Below are 22,116 nucleotides of genomic sequence, written 5' to 3' on the forward strand. Positions count from 1 at the left end.
ACTAGGATGTAAATTCCAAGTTAAATACAAAATGCAAATTACAAAGTTGCCCTTGAGAACATATCTCAAGGCAAAATTATTATTATTACAAGATCACCCACGAGAACCCCTATCTTGAGGCAATCTCAAATCTTGGATAGCCCAAACACACATCTCGAGGCAATCCTAAATTTTATGAGGCATGAGAACGGATCTCGAGGCAATGGGAGAAATGCAAATCCTGAAGCACCGAGTACGTATCTCGAGGTAGAGTGAATTTTTTTATAAGAATAAAAAAATATTAATAAGATAATAAATAAAAATGCGAATAATGAAATAATAAATAAATAAAAAAATTCAGAAATTTAAATTTTTAAAAAAATAATAATAATAAAAAAATTTCGAAAATTTAAATTTTTTTAAATTTAAAAATAATAAATATTCGAAATTTAAATTTCTTTTTTTAAAAATATAATAATAATAAAAAAATTCGAAAGTTAAATTTTTTAAATTTTTAAAAAATAATAATAAATAAAAATCGAAATTTAATAAAAAAATATAATAATAGAAAAATTCGAAAATTTAAATTTTTTTAAATTTGAAATTATAATTCAAATTTAAATTTAAAATAATAATAATAATAATAATAAAATAAAAAATAATAAAGAATAATAAAAATAAAAATAAAAATAAAAATAAAAATAAAAAGAAATAAAAACTATTATTTTAAAAAATTTTATCCTCACCCCTTTGTTGTGATTTGTGGAGGGGTTGGTGGAAAGAAAGATAAGATCCGTTTTTTCTTTTTAAAAGGTGGGAGGAGATCGAGAAAAGAAGGAGGGAAAAAAAGTGAAAAAGGATCCGAAAGAGGAAGAAGGATAGAGCTATAAGGTTTTATCTCTCTCCCTTATACTACCATATATAGATAAAGATATATATATATATTAGATAAAGAAGAGAATTCGAGATCTTTGTCGCGATTTGCTTGCCACTGCTGCTTGCCAAAAAGTTGCAGTCATGGTTGAGTGGGTCGAGATAATGCCGTAACCATGGTGGTACTCACTTTGCCTCGATCGCCCGCCACCCGATGCTTGTCATCGCTTTCGCCGCATACGGCCAGATTGAGGAAGCCAGTATCAAGGTTGAATGGTGAAATAATGCCGCCAACCCACGGTGAAGCTTCCATTATCATCAGCTGCTTGTTATAAACGCTGTCGTAGCTTGTTTGATGGTGTTGTTGTTCACCATGGGACTGATGCTCACTCTTGCTCTCCAATCACTCATGCTGCTTGTAATCTCAATCTCCGCTACGGTTCAACTTCTCCCTCACTCCACTTCCCAACTCCGCCCGGGCGCCATGTCTCCGGCGGCCCGCCTAGTGGCGAAATGTGTGTTCAGATCCGCACGGCTTTCCATGGATCCCCAAAAGGTCACACTTGTCTCCGGATCCCTCTCCACCGAGTTTGAACTACCACATTGACTCGCCGAATAACAATCCCCGACATGCCTTGGGATTTTTAGTCAAGCAAACAAGGAGCAGGGTTAAGGAGATACTATCTCATTATCCCTCAACTATAAAGCAATCTATTGTTATTCCTTTGTTGGATATGGCACAGCTGACAACATGGTGGATGGCTTCCGGTTTCTGCGATGAACGCGATGACTAAAAATTAGAGAAGTTGCTCCAATTCGTGTATATGAAGTTGCTACTTTTTATTCGATGTTTAACTGGACAAAAGTTGGTAAATATCACCTTTTGGCTTGCGACATAACACCTTGTATGATACGTGGTTCTCGTGAAATTGAAGAAGCTTTGCTCAAACATCTAAGAGTTAAGCGGAATGAAGTGACCAAGGATGGCCTATCTTACGTTGGAGAAATGGAGTGCATGGGGTCTGCTGCGTTAATGCTCAATATTGATCAGCGTGGTGACTATTCTTATTCTTAAGAAGGATATACATTACAATTACTATGAAGACGTCACTCCCAAAGCGAGTCATTGAGATTGTTGAGACCTAAAAAAATATATAAAAAATGATGAATAAAAAAATGATAATAATAAAAATAATAAAAAAATGAGAAGCCTAAAGGCCCACCATACATGTACCCGTGTATGACAAATTTTTTTGAGAAGTATGCACATGTCCATGACAAAATAATGAAGCAAAATAAAAATGATAATGAGAAGCATGACATGCATGCATATGGAGTAATAAAAAAGAAAAAAAATTCATAAATCATATAATAAAAAAAAACAAAAAAAAAAGAAGAAGAAGAGAGAGGGAATATCATCAGGTGCAACCAGAGAAGTGCGAGTAGAAATAATAATAATAATAATAATAATAATAATAATAATAATAATAATAATAATAATAATAATAATAATAATAATAATAATAAAAAAGAATCAAAAAGCATGCAATATATGTATACAATAATAAAAAAATTGCATGGGATGTACGTGAGTGGCTACTTGGCATCTTGGCAAGGGATAGTAGACTTAAGATCAATATCCATGGCAAATGGAATCGGAAGAAAAACTTCACTTCTAATAATTAGAAACATGAGTGAGGGATTTATGTTTTTAAAAATAATAAATAAATAAAATTGCCATGAAGCGATGAAACAATATCTATTGCCAAAACAGGAATAACAATAATTCTCAACTCAAGAACATCAGTCCTTGCTGCTGCTAATTCTCCGTCTGGCCGAAAATGATGGGTGTAGAGGCTAACGATGATTTTGCAGACAATAATCCTTTATAGATTTGATCTCATTTTCATTCGTAAAAGATATTAAAATGTGTGACCAAGACAAGTGAATAGCTACCCACATTATCAAAGTTCCTGCTACTAATGCTAGTGGAGTCATTGACGAAGTGATTGTATTCGCGTCCGGAGATATATATATATCTATATATCAATGCATAGGTCATTGATCTTAAGTCCATTGGCAGTAGCACTTCAAGACTTGATGATTTCAAGTATGTAAAGGAAAGCAGAGATGCATGCATTTAATGGTCGAGTTAATGGATGCCGATGAAGCTGACAAAAGCATGACTTTGTCACTGTCTTTGATGATCTAAAAACCAAATACAAGTGGTGTTCTTTGGTACACATGGAATATATGTATGCATGCGTGCTGGTCTTTTAAAATAATAATAATAATAACAATAAAAATCCAAAAAAATACATGGACCGGGATGCATGTTATGTGTGCATATAAGTAAAAAAATGTAAAAAATAACAATAAAAAAAAAAGGGGGCATGCATACGTGTATGGAAAAAAGGGCATAAATAGTAATAAAAGAATGAGAAAGCATGTTCGTTTGCCGAGATGAAAAAAATAACAAAAGAGAAGAGAATAAAAAAATTAATTAATTAAAAAATGATGAATGATAAAAATTTTTTTTTAGAAATATGCGATTTCACGTGCATGTTTTAAAAAAAATGGTCCCACTTGTCATACACATGGGTACATATATATCTATCCCTAAATATATATGTATACTCAAATAAATAAAAAAATCCTCTATAATAAGCTGTGGACTGAAATAGATTTAAATAAATAAATAAATAAATAAATAAATAAATCTAGAAATGATAGCATCTTTGCTAATCTCAAAGCAACAACCCAGGGATGTTGGTCTCGAGATAGTAGTTAAATTTATCTCAAGGTGGCAATGAGATATATAACGCGATAATAAGACAAAAGGCGTTGGTGGTCTATTCATTTCAAGACGGTGACCAAAAATTATAAAAAAAGAGGCGGTAATGAAATATACGTCTCAAAAATGGCAATCTGGCGAGCAGCGAGTGACAAAGGCACGAGACAGCGGCGATAATATATATATATATATATATATATATATATATATAGATATGTACATATAAGTGATGTAGTAAATATGTTTATTTATAATTCATAAATCTTCTTGCTCTTACTTGTACCTTTTGCCCTTAATCGGAGGTTCCTAAGATTTCTAATCTGGGGTAATTAATAATAGGGGCTTGCCCCTATTAGGAATGAAAGAACCCACAAAACAAAATATGACATTTGTGCTTCGATATATTGTCTGGTGTCTTTTCATGATGCCAGATGCATATTTTCGATCCCACAGTGAGAATGTTTCAGGACAAGCATTTTGGTCCTTGGTGCCAAATGATAAGTGCTTGTGTATGAGTAATACAAAGTATACTTTTCTTACATTGAACATTACTTTTATCAAATTTTATGGCTCATTCGTGTGTATTTGTATTCTTTTGTGCATTTAGGGTTATGGAGACAAGTTTAGGAGAAAGGAAGCAAAAGGAGATCGCGCATATAATTATTGATGAAGATTCTTGGATCGAACAAAGGTGAAGACACAAGTTGTGCTCAAAGACATGTGGGTGTGTGCCAATCTCCATTATGCTCGAGAGAATACACGAAGTGGAGGGGCACAAAGGCATTCATACTCATGTGTTCTGACTTGTGCAATATTATCAACAACTTTGTCAATGTGGTTTCATTGAAGACGCGTAGTGATCTATCGCATGGATGTGTGCCCATTCATTTGGCTTCGATGAAAAGAGGGAATTCGGGAGCATTCCGGCGAAGTACTATAGTAGTTTACTACAGCAAAATCATTGCAGCAAAATCACTGTACTAGTTACTGTTCACAGCGCGCAGGAAATGAAGACCTGGAAATCCACACGGCCATGTGGAAATTCCACACGCCCGTGTGGATGCCCGATTCTAGCCCTATAAATACCGCTTTGAGAGTTTTATTTGGGAATCTTTTCCCATCTTTTGCCCATTTTTGGAGGCGCTCGCCACTAGTGTTTAGAGAGGCGTTTGCTTGGTCCTAGGAGCGGTCCTATGGCATTCGACATCGAGTTCCTTTGGAGGATAACTATTGGGGAAGCTTTTGTCGGCATCGATTCGGCGAGGTGTGTCCTAGGTTTGACAAAGGAACCTTTAGAGAAGATGAGATGGCTCCGCATGACCATCGATACGAACTAGAAGGGGGTTTTATCTATGGATTGCATGCATTTACTTTTGATTTCATTGTTGATTGTGTATTTCTCTATGGAGAGCTAAACCCCTAGTGGGTGCTTGGACTTGTAAACCCTAGGATGATTTTATTTCATTGACTCTTTTTATGTTTCTCTAATTGATGTTTTAATTGAGTTTCAACCTTGAATGCTTGTTGAATTGATTTTCCCTTAGAGTAACACTAGGGTTGATAATCTATCTTGGTAATCCTTGTGGATGGGTGACACTCGATTAGGATTAGACAAAAGCAAGGTTGGAGAGGGTCGAGAGGGTGAGTCGAGAGGTAGCGGAACGTCCCATTTCCCTTCCGATGTGGTTTATCCTACCTCCACGTTCCAAGAGTTCTTTGCGGTCATGATAGAGTAAAGTGCTAAGAGACAAACTCCACTGGGGCTTAGTTGCGTAAGCAATAGAGTGAAGTGTTGAAGTAATCCTTAGTGGTGAGGCTTAATTGTGACTGGGGGTCTTTCGCCTGGACCAAAGGGTTATATCTATATTAGGGAACAGGGTTTATCACTTAGAATCCCTAGAGCTTCAAGCAACCCTACATAGTGTGAGGCATTGAGAGTATCCTTTTCCACTAGGGTAAAGTGTAAGGGTTAGTCACGGTTGACCTTAGGTTGGGGACCATGTGTCTTTGGATTTCCATGACTCATTAAACTTCAATTAGGAGGCATAATAAGTAGTATTGCACTTGAAATAATAGTTCTATGGTGAGCAATATCCGGGTACCCCATTTTCTTATTGATTACCTCTCCTTATTCCTATTGCTTTCTTTTCTCTTTTCTTTATTTTTATTTGCATTGATATTGTTTACATAAATCACCAATCGTTCATTCTATAGCTAAATCGCATTACTATTTGCTTCTTAACAACTATTCCCTGTGTATACGACTACCCACTCACCGAGGTACTTTATTACTTCTACAACTTGTGCAAATGAAATTGGAGTCTCTTTTTGAGACATGGTATAGGTTCAAGAATCTCCTGCGGAAATGTTTCAGGACAAGCATTTTGGTCCTTGGTGCCAAAGCTGCAAGAAAGCATTCAAAGAAGATCAATTCATCACAACAGGGTGTGACCCAGTAATCCGCACGAGCATCTGGGCTAGCCACACGCCTGTGTGGAATCCCAACCATGGCTTCTACAATCATACAAAGGCAAGCAAAGGTGATTCCCATGAAGAAAAATGCCTAAAACCCATGAAATTTGAATAGATCTAGAAAATGTAACCATAGAGAAGGTTAGGAAGATGAGAGCTTACCAGCATGAATCAGAGATTAAGGGTTATAAGAATGAAGAACATGAATTGTTTTGGAATCCAAAAGGTGTGACTCTTGGAGTGGAGAAGTGGGGAGATGAAGGGTTGTAAGAATGAAGAACATGAATAGTGACCCCTTCTCATCAATAAAATCCACATGGGGATGTGGAAATTCCACACCCCCATGTGAGTACTATAGACAGGGGTGTGGAAATTCCACACCCTTGTGTGGGCTGCAGAATTTCTGCAGATTACAGCCTACACAGACATTTACACTCCTCAATCCAAGTCAAAATTCTTGACTAAAAACATGAATACCATCATAGACCATGCCACACACATGTATACATATTAAAACACTGAAAATTATCATGAAAAACTTAAAACCAACATAAATAAAAAATGACACCCACTAATGGACAATTATTTATGCAAAAATGAAAACTAAGCTAGAAAACAATTACAAGTCTGGTTGCCTCTCAAGAGGCACTTGTTTTATGTCACTAAGCTTGGCGTGCCTGTCCTTACCTCAAGGTGGCTCATGGAGATGTATGGTCTCCTTTGTGGCTTGAATACACAAATGATAGAAATTCTGCAGGATCAAAAGAAATTTATGGAACATGTTACCAAATAAGGGAATACCACTCTCCACTTGTTAGTGCTCATTCCCAAGAGTGTTGGAATGTTTTTTTTGTGGTGATGTCTCAACCTCTTCATGTGATGGAATATCTATTTCAAAACTCTCGTGTTGGGTTTATTTTTTGGAAACTTGTTTCACTTGTACACTCATCTCCTTTTCTTCAATGTCTGACCACTCTTCACATGGGTCTGGATGAAGAAATTCCTACATGTACTCATTAGAAATCTCATCAGTAACATCAATAAAATAACATGTATCATCAAAGTCAAGAGAATGCTTCATGGCTTTGGTGAGGAAGTCTGTGATCTTCTCTTCTCCAATGTGTAGCGTCATCTCACCTCCATCCATATCGATAAGTACCTTGGAAGTATATAGGAAGGACCTTCCTAAAATCAGAGGGACCTTCACATCCTCATCGACATCAAGCACCACAAAATCTTCAGGAAAAATATACTTATCAACCTTTACTAAAATATCTTCTATTATATCTCTTGGATGACAAACTGAATGATCGACTAGCTGTAATGTCATTCAGGTTGACAAACTGAATGATCGACTAATGTATATGACATTACATTAATGCAGGCCCCTAAATCAGCTAGTGCCTTTTCTTTCCCCAAATCTATGATTACACATGGAATGATGAAGCTTCCCGGATCTTTCCTCTTACTCGGCAGATTTTTCTAAAGCATTGTCGAGTAATTCCCATCCAAATCTATAGCTACACTCTCCTCATCTTTCTTTTGTTGTTCAAGAGGTCCTTTAAGAACTTTGAATACCGGGGAATTTGTGACAGTACCTCCATAAACGTAGGGGTGAGCAAAAAAATCCAAATCCGATGATCCAATCAAGTATCCAAATTTTTGACCCAAATTTTTTGGGTACCTGATCTGAAAAAAAGAGTCGGGTACCCGATCTGAATTCTTTAGATAAAAACTGGGTCAGATTCGGGTAGAGAGATTAAAAATTGGGTAACCGAATCCGATCCGGTTTTTACATTTTAATATATTCTTATATATAGATACATAATAATTTTAAATTTTATATGGTCTAAAAAGGAATATAGGAAAAAAAATTCAAATCTCTCACATCTAAACCCTTTAAGAGTTATATATAAATGCATATATATATATATATTAATAAATTTAAATTTTACAAAGGCTAAAAGTAAAAAAAAAAAAAATATCCAAGTGCCTAATCTAATAACTTAAAAAGTTATATACTTATATAGTTATGTATATATATTAATAAATTTAAATTCTACATAGATTAAAAGTACAAAGAAAAAATCCCAAATCTCTGCCTCCCAGTCCCCAACGACCATCATCCTGCCTCTTCTTTCCAGTCTCCATCCAAATATCTTCTCTCTCTAGCAAACCAATGATCATTATTTATGAGACACTTGATGATTTCGAAGATATTTTTTTTTTTTTAATGACTAAGATTGATAAAACTCTTTATTATTTTTGTTGACTTTTGCTGTGTGGAGAATAATATAAGAATTTAATACTCTTTATAAGTTATAAGTTTTTCATATTTGTTTTTTATGTAATGTTGTTATATAAAGCAAATCTATAGAGTAGATAAAACTTAAATTCGGATTTGGATATCCGATATCCAATCCGGTTTAAACCGGGTACCCAATTCTTGGTACCCAGTTTAAACCGGGTCAGACACAGGTCAAGTTTTTGCCGATCCGAAAAACTGGGTACTCAATCCGCTTTTAAAAACTGGATCGGGTACCTAATTTTGCTCACCCTTACATAAATGGGATGTTAATGTGTAGCTGTTTAAATAGATCCAGAAATTTCTTATTTTGCTCATCAGTTTGGTCCTTCTTCAAACATGCCAGATAAGGGATTCTTGGTTTAAATGGAGGTGTTGTAGCTACCTCCTTCTCCTTGTCTTGAGCCTTATCCATTGGCTTCCCTTGAGGTATTTCAGTAGTCTTCTCAGTGGGGAGCTTTTCTTGAGGAAATTCAAAAATTTCCTCCAATAGGAAGCTTCTCTTCAAGCTCTTGACCACTCCTTAAAGTGATCGTCTTTACATGCTCCCATCGGTTGGTCACTGTATTGCTTGGCAAGCTTCATTGGGGTCTCTCCGCTAATGACTTCGCTATTTGACCCACTTGGTTCTCGAAATTACGTAGCCAAGCAGTGTAATTACGGAGTGTCATTTCTACATTCGGAAATCTAGTATCGGTTAACTGAATAAACTTTGTCTAAACCTTCTCCAACTCTGAAACTTTCTCTGGAATAGAAGATATTTACTGAAATCCTGGTGGGACAGTAGGATTTTGCTTTCCTTGGTTACTCCACAAGAGCTTTGGGTGGTTCCTCCATCCTAGGTTGTAGGTATTGCTATAGGAATTAGCTTGTCATCTCCCTGCATTACCTACAAAGTCAACTTGATCAATCAGGGCTGAAATACCAACTGAAATAGGACAGTCTGCTGAAGTGTTTATACCCCCACAACCATCACAACTAGTGATTGAGGCCACCCTTGGTGAAGTTAAAGTTCTAATTTCTTGGTCAATGTCTCCACTTGGGCTGCCAAGGCTGTGACTGTGTCAACCTCATAAATATTGACCACTTTCTTCTTCTCCCTAGCATTCCATTGATAGCTATTTAGAGCCATCTCTTCAATCAGTTGTCAGGTAGCTTCTAGGGTCTTTTTTCTTAATGTTCCTCCTACGGCGGCATCTAGAAGCTGTCTAGTGCTTGGATTCAACCCTTTTAAAATGTATGAATGATCATCTAATTGAGGAATCCATGTTGAGGGCATTTCCGTAAAAGATCCTTAAATCGTTCCCATGTCTCAAACAATTATTTTAGCTCCATCTGAACATATGAAGATATCTCATTGCGAAGCTTTGTCGATTTTCCCGGAGGGAAGTAACTTGCAAGGAAAGCTTCTACCATTTCATCCCATGTTGTATTGGAAGCTCTTTGTAATGATTGGATTCACTGTTTGGCTCTACCTTTCAATGAGAATAGGAAAGCTCTCAAGTGAATTGCATCATCTGAAATCCCATTAATTTTCAACATGTCACACACTTCAAGGAAATTTTCAATATGGTTGTTCGGATCTTCATCAGCTAATCCACTAAACTGTGTGGACTGCTGAAACATTTGAATAAAACCCTACTTTAGATCAAAATTTTGGGCTATAACCAGTGGCTGAACAATGCTCGACTGTATCCCATGAGCTATAGGTGTGGTAAAATCTGAAAGTTTTCTCTTGTACTCATTATGTTCTGCCATGTTTTGAAATTAATCAACCTCTATTTAAGCTGGATAATTCTATTCTTATGCAGGTTCCTTTCCCCTTCTATGAAGTCTGTGTTTAATCTCAAAATCTTCTTCGACTAATGTCGAAGGATTTCCTTGAGTCATAACCTGTAGCTAAAATTAAGAAAAAGAAAAAGTAAGAATGGCGAAGGAAATGTATATGAAATAGAGAAACAATGAAAAATTGAATGACTAAAGTAACAAGTCCTAGCGTTCCTAATATCTTGTTCCCCTGTAAAGATGCCAAAAACTTGACACACTCCTTGCGTATGTTTGTAAGTGCATGGATCGTTCAAGTAATAAAGTATACCCACTGGGTTGGGTAGTCAAATCCACAAGGAACAAGAGTATTAGTAATAGGTACTTCTAAGTTATCTAGTCGAATGACCAAGAGTATGATGTGATGAATTAATTCATGAAAAGGTGAATGTCACGAAAAATTAAGCAAGAGTAAAATGAAAGAATGTCTCAATCAAAGAAAAATGAAATATTCTAGCAATGTACCACCTAGGATTCAAACATTAAGCTCAAGATTCACAAATTGTTCCTAACCCGATTTAATTAAGTCATAGAAATCCAAAGATAATCGGTTCCTCCCTCTAGATCACCGATACTAGTCTCTTACGAGGTTTGGGCGGAGAAATCTCATAGTCTTAACACCTCACATCACATATGACCGCAAAACAGTCTAGGGATTCTAAAGGATGTATTTGATTTCTAAGAATAGACCTAGCCCTACTTCTAGGTGAAAGGTCACTAGCCCCACTTTCTCAGCATCTCAGACTACATATGGTTATTTAGAGCTTGAGGAATATGGAGATAGAATACACCAATCGGAAGGAAAAGGAGGCGCTCCACTATCTCATGACTCACCCTCTCAACCCTCTTCAATCTTGAGGTTCTAACTCTAATGGAGACCTCTCTCTAACCAAGGTGAATGAATCAATGCAAACCAATCAATCAATAGATCAATAATGCAAGCAAGCATTAAGAACACAAAATTAAAACTCAACTAAACTCGGATTAAAAAGAAAACACAATGTAAATCAATACAAAGAATAGAATCCTAGGGTTCACATGCCCAAATATCCTCTACAATTTAGCTCTCCATGGAGTAAGTTACAAAACAAATGATAAAAGAGTACAAATCTCTAAAAGCCATGGAAATAAGCCCCCTTTGAATTCGTGATGATGGGCTTGATGGGTCGTTTCAACATCTTGATGGATTCCTCTTCTAAGCTAGGAGTTCCAATGGCTTCCTTAATGCTATGACAGAGGAGAAATGAGCATAATAAGTCAACAACCTAATTTTAATACCTATATTTCAAAAAAAAAAATTTAATAATATATTTTACGAATATATGTTTTTTAATATATTATCTAATTATGTCATTAAATATTGAAATATATTCATTAAATAAATATGTTCATTATGATGTAAAATGTAAATAATTAAAATGATGAATGAAATGATTGTGAGTATTATGGTATAACTATTATGGAAGATAGTCTAATGAGTAACAGTTTAATGGATTGATGAGGTGGCATGTGCATCAAACTCTTGGATAGTATAACCACTACAAATATCTTTAGAGTCAATAAGAATTTTAGTGAATGCTTCATTATGGTAATATATCTTTAAGGAATGTAGCATTTTTAGATTCCATAATAATCTGTTAGTAATATCATTCACTTCAGATTTTGTTACAAGAAATATATAAGTAGAATTATGAAGAGCATACCAAATGAATACACAAATAAACAATTATAGATCAATCTTTTCATTTCTAAATCGTAGGAAGATTAACTTTGACTAGACATCCCCATACATTCAAGTAACAGATTAGTCTTTCATTTTTCCGAAGTTCACAGGGTTTTATTTACAAATTTTTAAGTGATAGTCTATTAATAATATAAATGATATAAGTAAACCCTCTTGTTGGGTGTGAAACAACTACAGAAGTGCACATATCGTCAAGAAGTACCAAAGTGATGAATAGAGTATCAATCCCATGAACAATTATACAAGTATCTACTAAACAATAAAATTATCACAATTGAACCTTATTCAAATAATCTATAAATTGGTTACATTTTTAAGAAAAACTGAATAGACTGCGAGTAGGTAAATATCTATATATGAAATTAGGATTATAAATCCCCTTAACCTCGCATGTGACAAATTTTAATTTCATATATCTTCCCTTAATGAGTGAGTTATTATTCTAGAATCTTGATGTGTGTTCGCTAGCAAGTGTACAAGTCATTAAGAAATAACTCACATGAATATATGAGTGTTGTATTCCACCGAGACAAGGAAGTATTATTATTCACTTCTCGTCTATTATATAGCCTACAAATTGGAGTGATAATTTTAAACTAGAAGAACTAAGAAATGAAGGCAACGCTTTAATAAATGAGATCAACAACTATCGAGAGAAATTAATAAGTAGAGATAACATCGTATATAGGATCCTCTTGGGACTTCAAATACGACTAAATCAATGAAACTTGGCAATGCAATGGTGGTTTTGGATCTAGAGAGCTCTAGGTTAAACCATTCCCAATCTCTTAGGGGTCGTTTGGTTCATGTTAATGACATATTACCACGTAACGAGATTACCATGGTAATATGAGTGGGAATGTTATATGGGTGGGAATATTGCGGTAATTTAATATAACCATGTTTGGTTGGGAACTTTTATTACTTTGGTTTTCATGGTAATCAATTTGTTAAAATATAAAAATTTATAAGATTACCATGGTAATCCAAGATAGACACCAAATTTGGTGGTAATAGGATTACCACTTTCTTGGTAATATTTATAAGTTGGTAATATAATATTACCATACAGATTACCACTAATACAATGCCAAACGTGGTAATATTTTCAGATTACCACGTAACACATGGTAATCCTTCTACATTACCGTGAACCAAATGGCCCCTTCGTGATTAGTCCTAATCCCATACGAGAATGGATCAAAATCTCTAATCGAATTCCCCTACTATTACATTACACTCTATGAGTCTCTTTCTTTTGACTTAACCAAATTTGGAGGGTTGCTAACATCCAATCTCTTGGTGAATTAACAACTAAGGCCCTTTTCATTTTATTTAAGATCTAGTACAAAGGAATTCACATTCTCTAGGTACAACTAAAACAAGAGCTAAAGAGTTCTCCATATGTAGTACAAGGCACTAAAGAATCGTAGGTTGAATCACAAAGCTCTCAAATGCATTAACCAAAAATCATCAATAAAATGTCACAAATTCATCCCATGGTTCACCGATATCTGGTGGGCTTAGGAGTTTAATTTGACATTAATGAGGTTTCAACAAAATAAAAAGAAGAAAATACAAAGAAACTCATAATGAACAATGCCTCAAATATGATGGATGAGAGAAGGATCCTTGGCGATGCCGATGACACCATACTTAGATTTCTCTAGAGTGCAACTACCTTAAAGCTATATTGTGAGAACTGGTTCATTTTTGTGTTTATGTATGTTGGTCAGCCACAAAGGTGGGTATGGGCAGGCTTCATAAAGGCTATTTTTAGATATATATATATATATATATATATATATAAGTATATATATGAGTGGATATATATATATATATATGTGTGTGTGTGTTTGTATATGTGAGTGGATATATATACATATATATATATATATATATATATATATATATATGTAAGTGGATACATATATTATATATATAATCATTTGCTGCTTTGGTGAATGCATGGAATCCTTTGAACGAGTGGAATTTTTTTTCAATTGCCACGTGTGTGTGTGTGTGTATATATATTCTTTCGTATTTTATTTCTTTTCTTTTCTTTTTTCTCTTCGTTTTCTTCTAGTTCTTCTTTGATTATCGACCGGTTTTTCCTTAAATTTCTTGACCATTTTCGTCATGGAGACTAGGAAAAGTATTTTATACGTGGATCTACCATTTCATCAGGAAGGAATTGACGATTGGAGTTCGTTTCTTTGAGTTTGAGGGTAAGGCTTATCTAGCTTTTGGGTTTAGATTTCTCGAATTAAATCAAAAAATTTCTTGAGAATCTTAGCCTTAGATGAGGGTAGGAGTAATGAGGGACTTTAATCCCTTGTTATTTCTCCATTTTGGTGAAGATTCGAAGTTGACTTTTCGTCGGCATATTAGGGCTCGTGTAGGACCAATGGTTCTTAGAGAACCCTTAGTTCTATCTAACCATGTAGGTAGTCGATGAGTGAGGTTAGCTTGTGGGTTTGTTTAGATTTATTCAGAGGTCGATTTGGAAACCTTGTGGTTTTTATTGCATACTAGGGTCGCATTTTCTAATTTTTATTTCTTTTTGAAATCCCTTGACTTCTATTTGGTTGTTGGTTTAACTTGTCCCAGGAGGTAAGACCTCAGGCAGGGGCAAGGAACTAGCGGTGGGGTAGCGTTAGACTTGTGGTCATGCATGTCGGTGGCTCTGGACTTAGCCACTGCCACGGCTAAGGATGAAGAGTTTTGAGGCTGGTTACTTGTTCTTGATTTTAGTGTAATATTTGCTAAACTATTGTATTACAAGAACAAGCTGTGGATTGATATATGTTTTCTATATTTGTTTCGAATTTGATTATCATATTGTATTCTCAATATGAATGTTTACTCATGGGTATTGTTTTCTCTACACAGTTCATATTTCATATTCCATTTTTTGTATTTTGTATAAACTGTGCAAAAATGATTATGTTATTTTATTCAATAAACTGATATGATTCTAGTATGAGCACGGGAATTGGGATATTGTAAATCATGTATTTTGTATTTCATATTCCATAGTTTATATAAACTCTACGATAATGATTATATGTTATAATATGTGTTTTGTACTATATGGATACTTTGCTTTATTCGATAAACTAATATGACTCTAGTATGAGCATGGTTATTGGGTTGTTGTCCATTCTATATTTCATATTTTGTATTCATATTTATATAAATTGTGGAACAGGTTTGCATCACATATATGGTATGTGTTTACGACATGTATTACATGCAGCTTCCTTCACTGAGTAACATAGTTATTCACCCATCTCCCTCTCTTTCTAGGTGATAGGTTAGTAGTAATGCGGGTGGGCTGGTTGGGCTAGATTCTGCACCAGAATTTTGTTTGCATTTATTTTGTGTACACACCTCTACTGAATATATGTGCATACAGGTGGGATCCACTTATGCTGTTTTTTTCTTGTTGGTTTGAGTGTTTTCTATTTATGTTGATCACCAGGTATTTTTTTATATCATGACTTGTATTATTGTAGCCATTATTGTCATTATTCCTGCTTATCTAGGTGTTATCCAGGGGTGTGCCCTGGTTTGTTGAGCTTGCTTCATTATAGAAATTATTGTCATTCTTCCTGCATGTCTAGGTGTTGTTCAGGGGTGTATCCTGTTTTGTTGTATGATTATTCAGTATTATTCTTGTTATCAAGGTCAGACCATGCCATAGGTTAGCTATTATGGCGATCCAAGGTCAGGGAGGACACTGCCTTACCCTTGGATTGTCGAGGCAGTAGTGTCGATGACGCCGGGACTTACGGGTTGGGGCGTAACATATAGTGCCCTCTGTTGATTATCGAAGTGATTCTAGTGATAGATCTTTAAGCTTTCCCTTCTATTGATGAGATCTCATGATCTCTATGTCTTTTCATGTGGAAAATCCTCACCAAACAAGCAACCATGAAAAGATCCTTTTCACAATTGCTATTTATACTTTCGGTTTATGCAAGGCTATATATGATAGCATAGGAGCCCGAATAAGGTGTCCTAGGTCAAGTCTTGATGCAAACGGGATGTCTAAGTGCTTGGATAACCAAATCTTCAAGCAACCATGCAGGCATATATGACTACCTGCATGGCTTTCTAGCCATACCATGCTACTAGACATACATGCCACATGCTAAGTAGCATGGTGTTCTAGCTAGGGCTCCTATGGCTTCTGTTGATGGCTTCTGTTCTCAATTCTCTCGAGCGAGGGACTATACTTTAATTGTGTGCTTGTGTATGGTAGCTCGTATGGAGTCTCTTTATCATCAAACTTGTCCAATTTATTTTTAAATCACTCTAAAATGTGCGCTCAATCTTTCGATACCTATTTTAGGCCCTATGGAACACAATATACCAAATTAAGCACAAGATAGCATCAAGAATGCATGCAAAGACTACAAAACCATGGTATAAAATTATCAATATTTAGATAGTTATCAAATCTCTTATGTATCTAAAAGCACATCTCAGAGTCAATTATGTATACCTACTGATGCTCCCTTTTCAAGCAAGTGTACTACTCGTATCAAGTAATAAAGTGTGCTAAAAAACATGATGTTGATCACACGAGGAATAAAAATACTAGTACTAGCTATGCTCCCATTATTTAGCAAATCAAAACAATAGTATTTGAATTAAGGGGAAAACTGACGCAAATAATCATTGCAAGTACAATGGGTAATTGGGAGATAATCAATAATGAAAAGGTGGTATTTGGACAACGAATCATCCTACAATTGTAATTGCTATTAGATCCTATATTAGTTGAGGGTTTGATTTTCTTAGACCATTGAGACTTCTAGATTAGGCTAATACCTTTCTCAAGGCTATTAGCACCTAATCACACGTGAAGATGGAATGAAATTTATTTCTCATCACTCCTTTATGATTGTCTTAGCATTATGTAAATCCCTCTATTAGAACTAATAGCCTATTCTCTCTAATTCTAATACAAGAGAGTTATGGCACGAAGTATCTACAACTTCCTTTACCTATATTAAATCTATGCATGAAGGCTTTCTTAATCTTAACACATAAATTAAACATGAATTAAAGCTCTTGCTATATATATAATTCCTACATTAAGGCACACAAAGATGAGCCATAAAAGAAATCTATATAAAGTGATAAAAAAAGGATGATTATAAATCCATCCTAGCGTTCTCTAATATGTGAATAATCAAAGATGTTTAGTTCCTTATTATAGAAAAGTTCACATCAAAGACCAAGAAAGAATAAGGAATAAAAGAAAACATATCCTTTCCAATATAGCCATTAAGATCTTTCCTCAAGCAAAGAGCAAGAAAAATGTCTTTCATTAGCTCTGCAATAATAATCTAGTCTGGGTATCTATAGCTAGTTAAGTTCCAAGTTTAAGGCTAACAATGAATACATACCAACAACTGACTTATTAGGCTAAGTAGGATAATTTCAAGCTCTATGTCCCTCCATACCACATTAGCATTAGAAAGTAGGAAAATTTTTATACAATAACACCACAAAAAACCTATAATCATCATCTTCGATCTATATCTATACCCCACTTTAGATGCATAGAAAGATCTATTTCAATGTAGATCCTAGAAAATTTAGCTCAAGGTATTAAGGCGGTATGCTTCTTAATTTTGAGAATGGGAGGCAATGGATTCACATGTATCATTTTCCTAAAATTAAATCAGAAAGTGATGCAATAGTAGCCACTAAGTAATGGTCTCTACCTTCTCAAAAGTTGGTTTAAAATTCTCTTGCGAAGATAATCTCTTGAGCACCAGTCCATTAATGTTCCATGGATCTTGAAAAAATAAATGATGCATCTCAGCCTTAAATTCTCACTAAATAAAGTAGAAACATTGGGTAGATTGACAACTAGAAAAGATCCCATGCCTCTTTGAGCACTAATTAATAGTTTCTCCAGGTCTGAAGGAAGGGTTTTGTACTCTATTTTCAAAGCTAAATAGTAGATTAGGGTTTGTTATGCCATATTAATAGTAGATCTCACTCAAGATAAGATAATTGAGCTAAATTCCCAAGTATATAAACTCTATTAGCTCATCAATCACAAGATCTCAACAAAAGTTTATCAACAAATCCCGCAATAGTATGAAAACAGTAATGACATGCAACTTAGTACATTTGAATTAAGATTAATAGAGTTCTTACAGAACTCTCCGACCAATTCTCAAGAAAACCCTGAGAAAAACCCCATTTCTTGTTCCTCCCATCTGATAAAACCAGCCATCTTACTCCTTAACAAAGAGCCATACCTTCTAGCCTTCCTTTCCCCTCTCATCTAACCACAAAATCTATATAATTTGTTCTCCCTCCAAATCTGATTGCTCGCTGGTCTTTCACCATATTTCATCATGTGTAAGGATAGGGGAGCTCCAATAGAATCTGATGTTTCCATATGTCCTCCTGTGTATGATTCTGCGATGTGTCCTTCAACAATAAATTCACCTTGCTCTCGCATTCTCCCCAAGGATGATTCCTCTATGCATTTCCCCAAATATTGGTCAATAAGACGGGTAGTTTATTGTCGTATCTTTATTTGCATGCATGCTTCTCTTGATCCTATTAGTCCTTCCACGTAGCCCTATTTGATCTCCAATTTAATTAGGTAATGTAACATTATCCCCTTCCTTTCTACATGAGACCTTGCCCTCAAGATGTAAATAAGGGTATTGTGCTAATAATGACTAGATAGCTTTCCATTTAGGTTAATGTGAAGGTAACCCATGACATTGCACTAATACCTGGGAAACCGATTAAAGATTTCTGATGATCGTCTGCTTTTGTAGTATCGATTCTAGTTACAACACAAGGCCATATTGAGTAGTAAGCAAAAGAAAAGAAACTGATGATTGTTTTAGGTCACCAAAACATTTCTTCAGTAAAGAAATGTGAAAGACCAAATGAATACAACCCTCTGTTGGTAAGGCTAGTTTATAAGCCACTCGTCCAATTTGATAAACGATTTGAAATGGCCCAAAATACAACAAACTGAGCTTATGATACTGACATAATAGAAGAGAATGTTTCTTATAAGGTCACAATTTGACAAAGACCAATTATCCTCCTGCAAATGAGAGTTTTGTTAGGTTGGAGTTTGCAAAGCGTTTCATGTGGGCTTGTGCTTTCAAAAGATTGAGTTTCAACTATTAATAAAATTATATCTATGTGTTGTAGTAAAGAAGACACATCAGGAGGATCATAATCACTCGTGTCATAGGAGATCAATTGTGGTAGATCATAACTATAGATGACTTTAAAAGGAATCATGCAAGAGCTTATATGTTCAGTTGTGTTGTACCAAAACTCTGTCCAGGGAAGTAGATCAACTTGCTAATGTTTGGGATTATCAAAGACAAAGCATCTTAACTATTGTTCCATACACTTGTTCACTCTTTCAGTCTAGCAATCTAATTGAGCATGACATGCAGAGGACATAGAAAGTGTTGTCCCTATTTGTCGAAACAATTGATGCTAAAACTGGTTGGTAAACACCTTGTCACAATAACTAGTAATGTTTTTTTTTGGTATTCCATACAGCTTAACAACATAGTTAATGAACCCATCAACGACAGTATCACTAGTGAACACAATCTTGAGTGGAATGAAATAGCCATATTTCAATAAGCGATCTATAATCACAAAAATTTCGAATATTCTCTCTAGACTGGCAAGCTAATGATGAAGTCCATGCAAACTACTTCCAAGTTTGTTAAGATACAAGAAGGTGTTGTAAAAGACCCAAAAGGGGTTTTCAATGAACAGGTAGGTAAGGAGGTACACCAATTATGGTGGCTTATGGACCTCTTAGAGACTTATTAACTAGGTCAAACGTTACATGGGCTGATGAAAGCCCGCCACGTGTACGCTCAGAATATATGCAATAACCATATTGAGCTAATAAGTTCCCTTACCATACAGCGAAGACTGGAGAGATATGATTCCTCCCATAGAGAACCCACCCGATCATCTGAATAGTACTGTGAACATCATTTGAGTCAAGGAATAATGGTGAACAGTATGCTATAGTATCATAGGTGCAAAGTTTCAATTCTGTGTCTACCCATTCACTACTATGTGACAATCCACTGTGCTACGCAATAGTTGTTGAGAAAGGGGTAGGGGTATGAAGGGGAATAAAATTATATATATATATATATATATATTATGTACACAAATCATCAAAAAGGTTGGCAAGTTTTTGAGTGTTGGTAGAGCTCAACCCCGCATTGAGCTGATGGCTTAGGGTGGTTGAGGAACATCCATCAAATGCCAGCGAATATATTATTTGAATGATGTTAACACATAACTACATCTTAGACTCATTTCTAACAGCTTTAATTTTTCTTTTTTTTTTTCTGGTTAATCAGATAAATGAAATCCTTTCATTACTGATAGTGATTAATGTATAACACATTTCTTGTAACCATAAAGTGTAAAAATAACCTTATTTTACAATAATGTATGAAAAATTGTAGAAACCACATTTTCCATAAAAAAAAAAGCAACAAGTACAAGTAGATAAAAAATAGAAACATAAGATTACAAAACTGGAATGGAAACACAAGTAGTTTTTAATCATCTACAAAAATAATAGAAATGGAGATAAAACGTAAGGGAAACAAAAAGCCTAAGTGTTGACATATTTATAGAAACATTGCCTCTTTTATTAGTTTATCTAGAGTTACAAGTTTGACAAAAAGTATGACAAAATAAATAAATAAATATAATAATAGAGACAATCACTAAATATAAATTAAGCGTTATTCTCAATTTAAATGTTAGTGTTTTGACAAAAATTATGACAAATAGTCATCTATTGATCATTTATGGCAGTAATGTGTTAATTAATAAATTAGTGTCAATTAAGTCGATACAACCTATGAGACTATAACTAATAATATTAATTGTCAATGAGCCTATGTGCTACGACTGTTGCTTATTATACATTTTCATCTTTTTTTAATATTTTCTTTGAAAGACTAGTTTGACAAACGCTATCCCCTGTCGAAAACTTGAGGAATTTAAAACTTATATGCTGGTTAATTAATCAACTCTTTGAAGGTGAGATCTTATGACTTTTTGGATTCACTGAGTTCTTTATTCATTTTTTGGTAAACAATAGAGGAGAGGGTTAAAAACCAAACTAAATCCTACCCGTTGTAGGAGATTTTTTTTTTTAATTATTGTTTTTTATGATGATAAGCCACTACTCAAACTTTTCAAACTTTTTAAGTTGAGAGATTCAACCATCTTTTAATTAGAAAGGGAATAAAATACTAATTCTTTTATTGTATTGGCGGTATTTGGAGATAAGATTAGAAAATATTCACAATTATAAGGATGACAATATATTGATTTGATATATTTAAAAAAAATCAATTAATAAATTTCATATCCACAATTTTAAATTGATTTTTAATTCTCCTCAAAATTCGTTTTGAAATTGTTGCCAATATATATATTTTTCATCCTACTTGAAATTGTTGCCAATATATATTTTTTTCATCCTACTCTAGAGATTTAGAGTTTTTTTTGCTTTTATTTTTATGATAAAAATGAATAAATTACAACTATATGAAATTAAGAACACACATACAAACCAACGAAGGAAAAGAAATAAAAATATTAAGGCCATCTAGATAACAAATGGTATATGACTCATACGCTTTGAAGTCGATTGACTATAAAAACTCAATATTTTAACTATTTTTAAATATTTTGCTCTCATTTAATAGAAAATATTTTGATAATAGGTGTCTTTATTGTGATTTGTGAACGATATTTGTTTATAATTATCTCATTTGAGCATCATACTATCTCCATTATTTTAGCACCATAGTTTAGTTTGGTTTTTTTAAGATAATTAACATCAATCTGTTATCATCAAGTAGGTACTGATGGTTAAGCGCACATCGCTAGAAAAGTGAACACACCGCTTCCTCGGGCACAAATGTACGGATCATCAAGTAGCTACTACTACTACTTCCTCTTCGACTACACTTTCTAATCTACCAAATAGAGATGATTATTGATTGCAAAGTAAGAAAATAGAGAAATGAGCTAAAGCACACCACACATAATTAAAGATAA

At 34.5% G+C, this 22,116-nt stretch overlaps 1 non-coding gene and 1 pseudogene across 1 annotated transcript; both read left to right on the forward strand.

Annotated features, from left to right (window-relative positions):
• Window positions 1-1,225: 1,225 nt before the first annotated feature.
• Window positions 1,226-1,998, forward strand: LOC120259947 (annotated as a pseudogene).
• A 7,686-nt stretch (window positions 1,999-9,684) lies between these two features.
• On the forward strand, window positions 9,685-9,791 carry LOC120262585. The gene has a single exon (XR_005536851.1). It is a non-coding gene; the product is annotated as a small nucleolar RNA R71 (small nucleolar RNA).
• Window positions 9,792-22,116: the final 12,325 nt, after the last annotated feature.

This window comes from Dioscorea cayenensis, chromosome 5 (assembly GCF_009730915.1).
Source record: "Dioscorea cayenensis subsp. rotundata cultivar TDr96_F1 chromosome 5, TDr96_F1_v2_PseudoChromosome.rev07_lg8_w22 25.fasta, whole genome shotgun sequence".
NCBI lineage: Eukaryota > Viridiplantae > Streptophyta > Magnoliopsida > Dioscoreales > Dioscoreaceae > Dioscorea > Dioscorea cayenensis.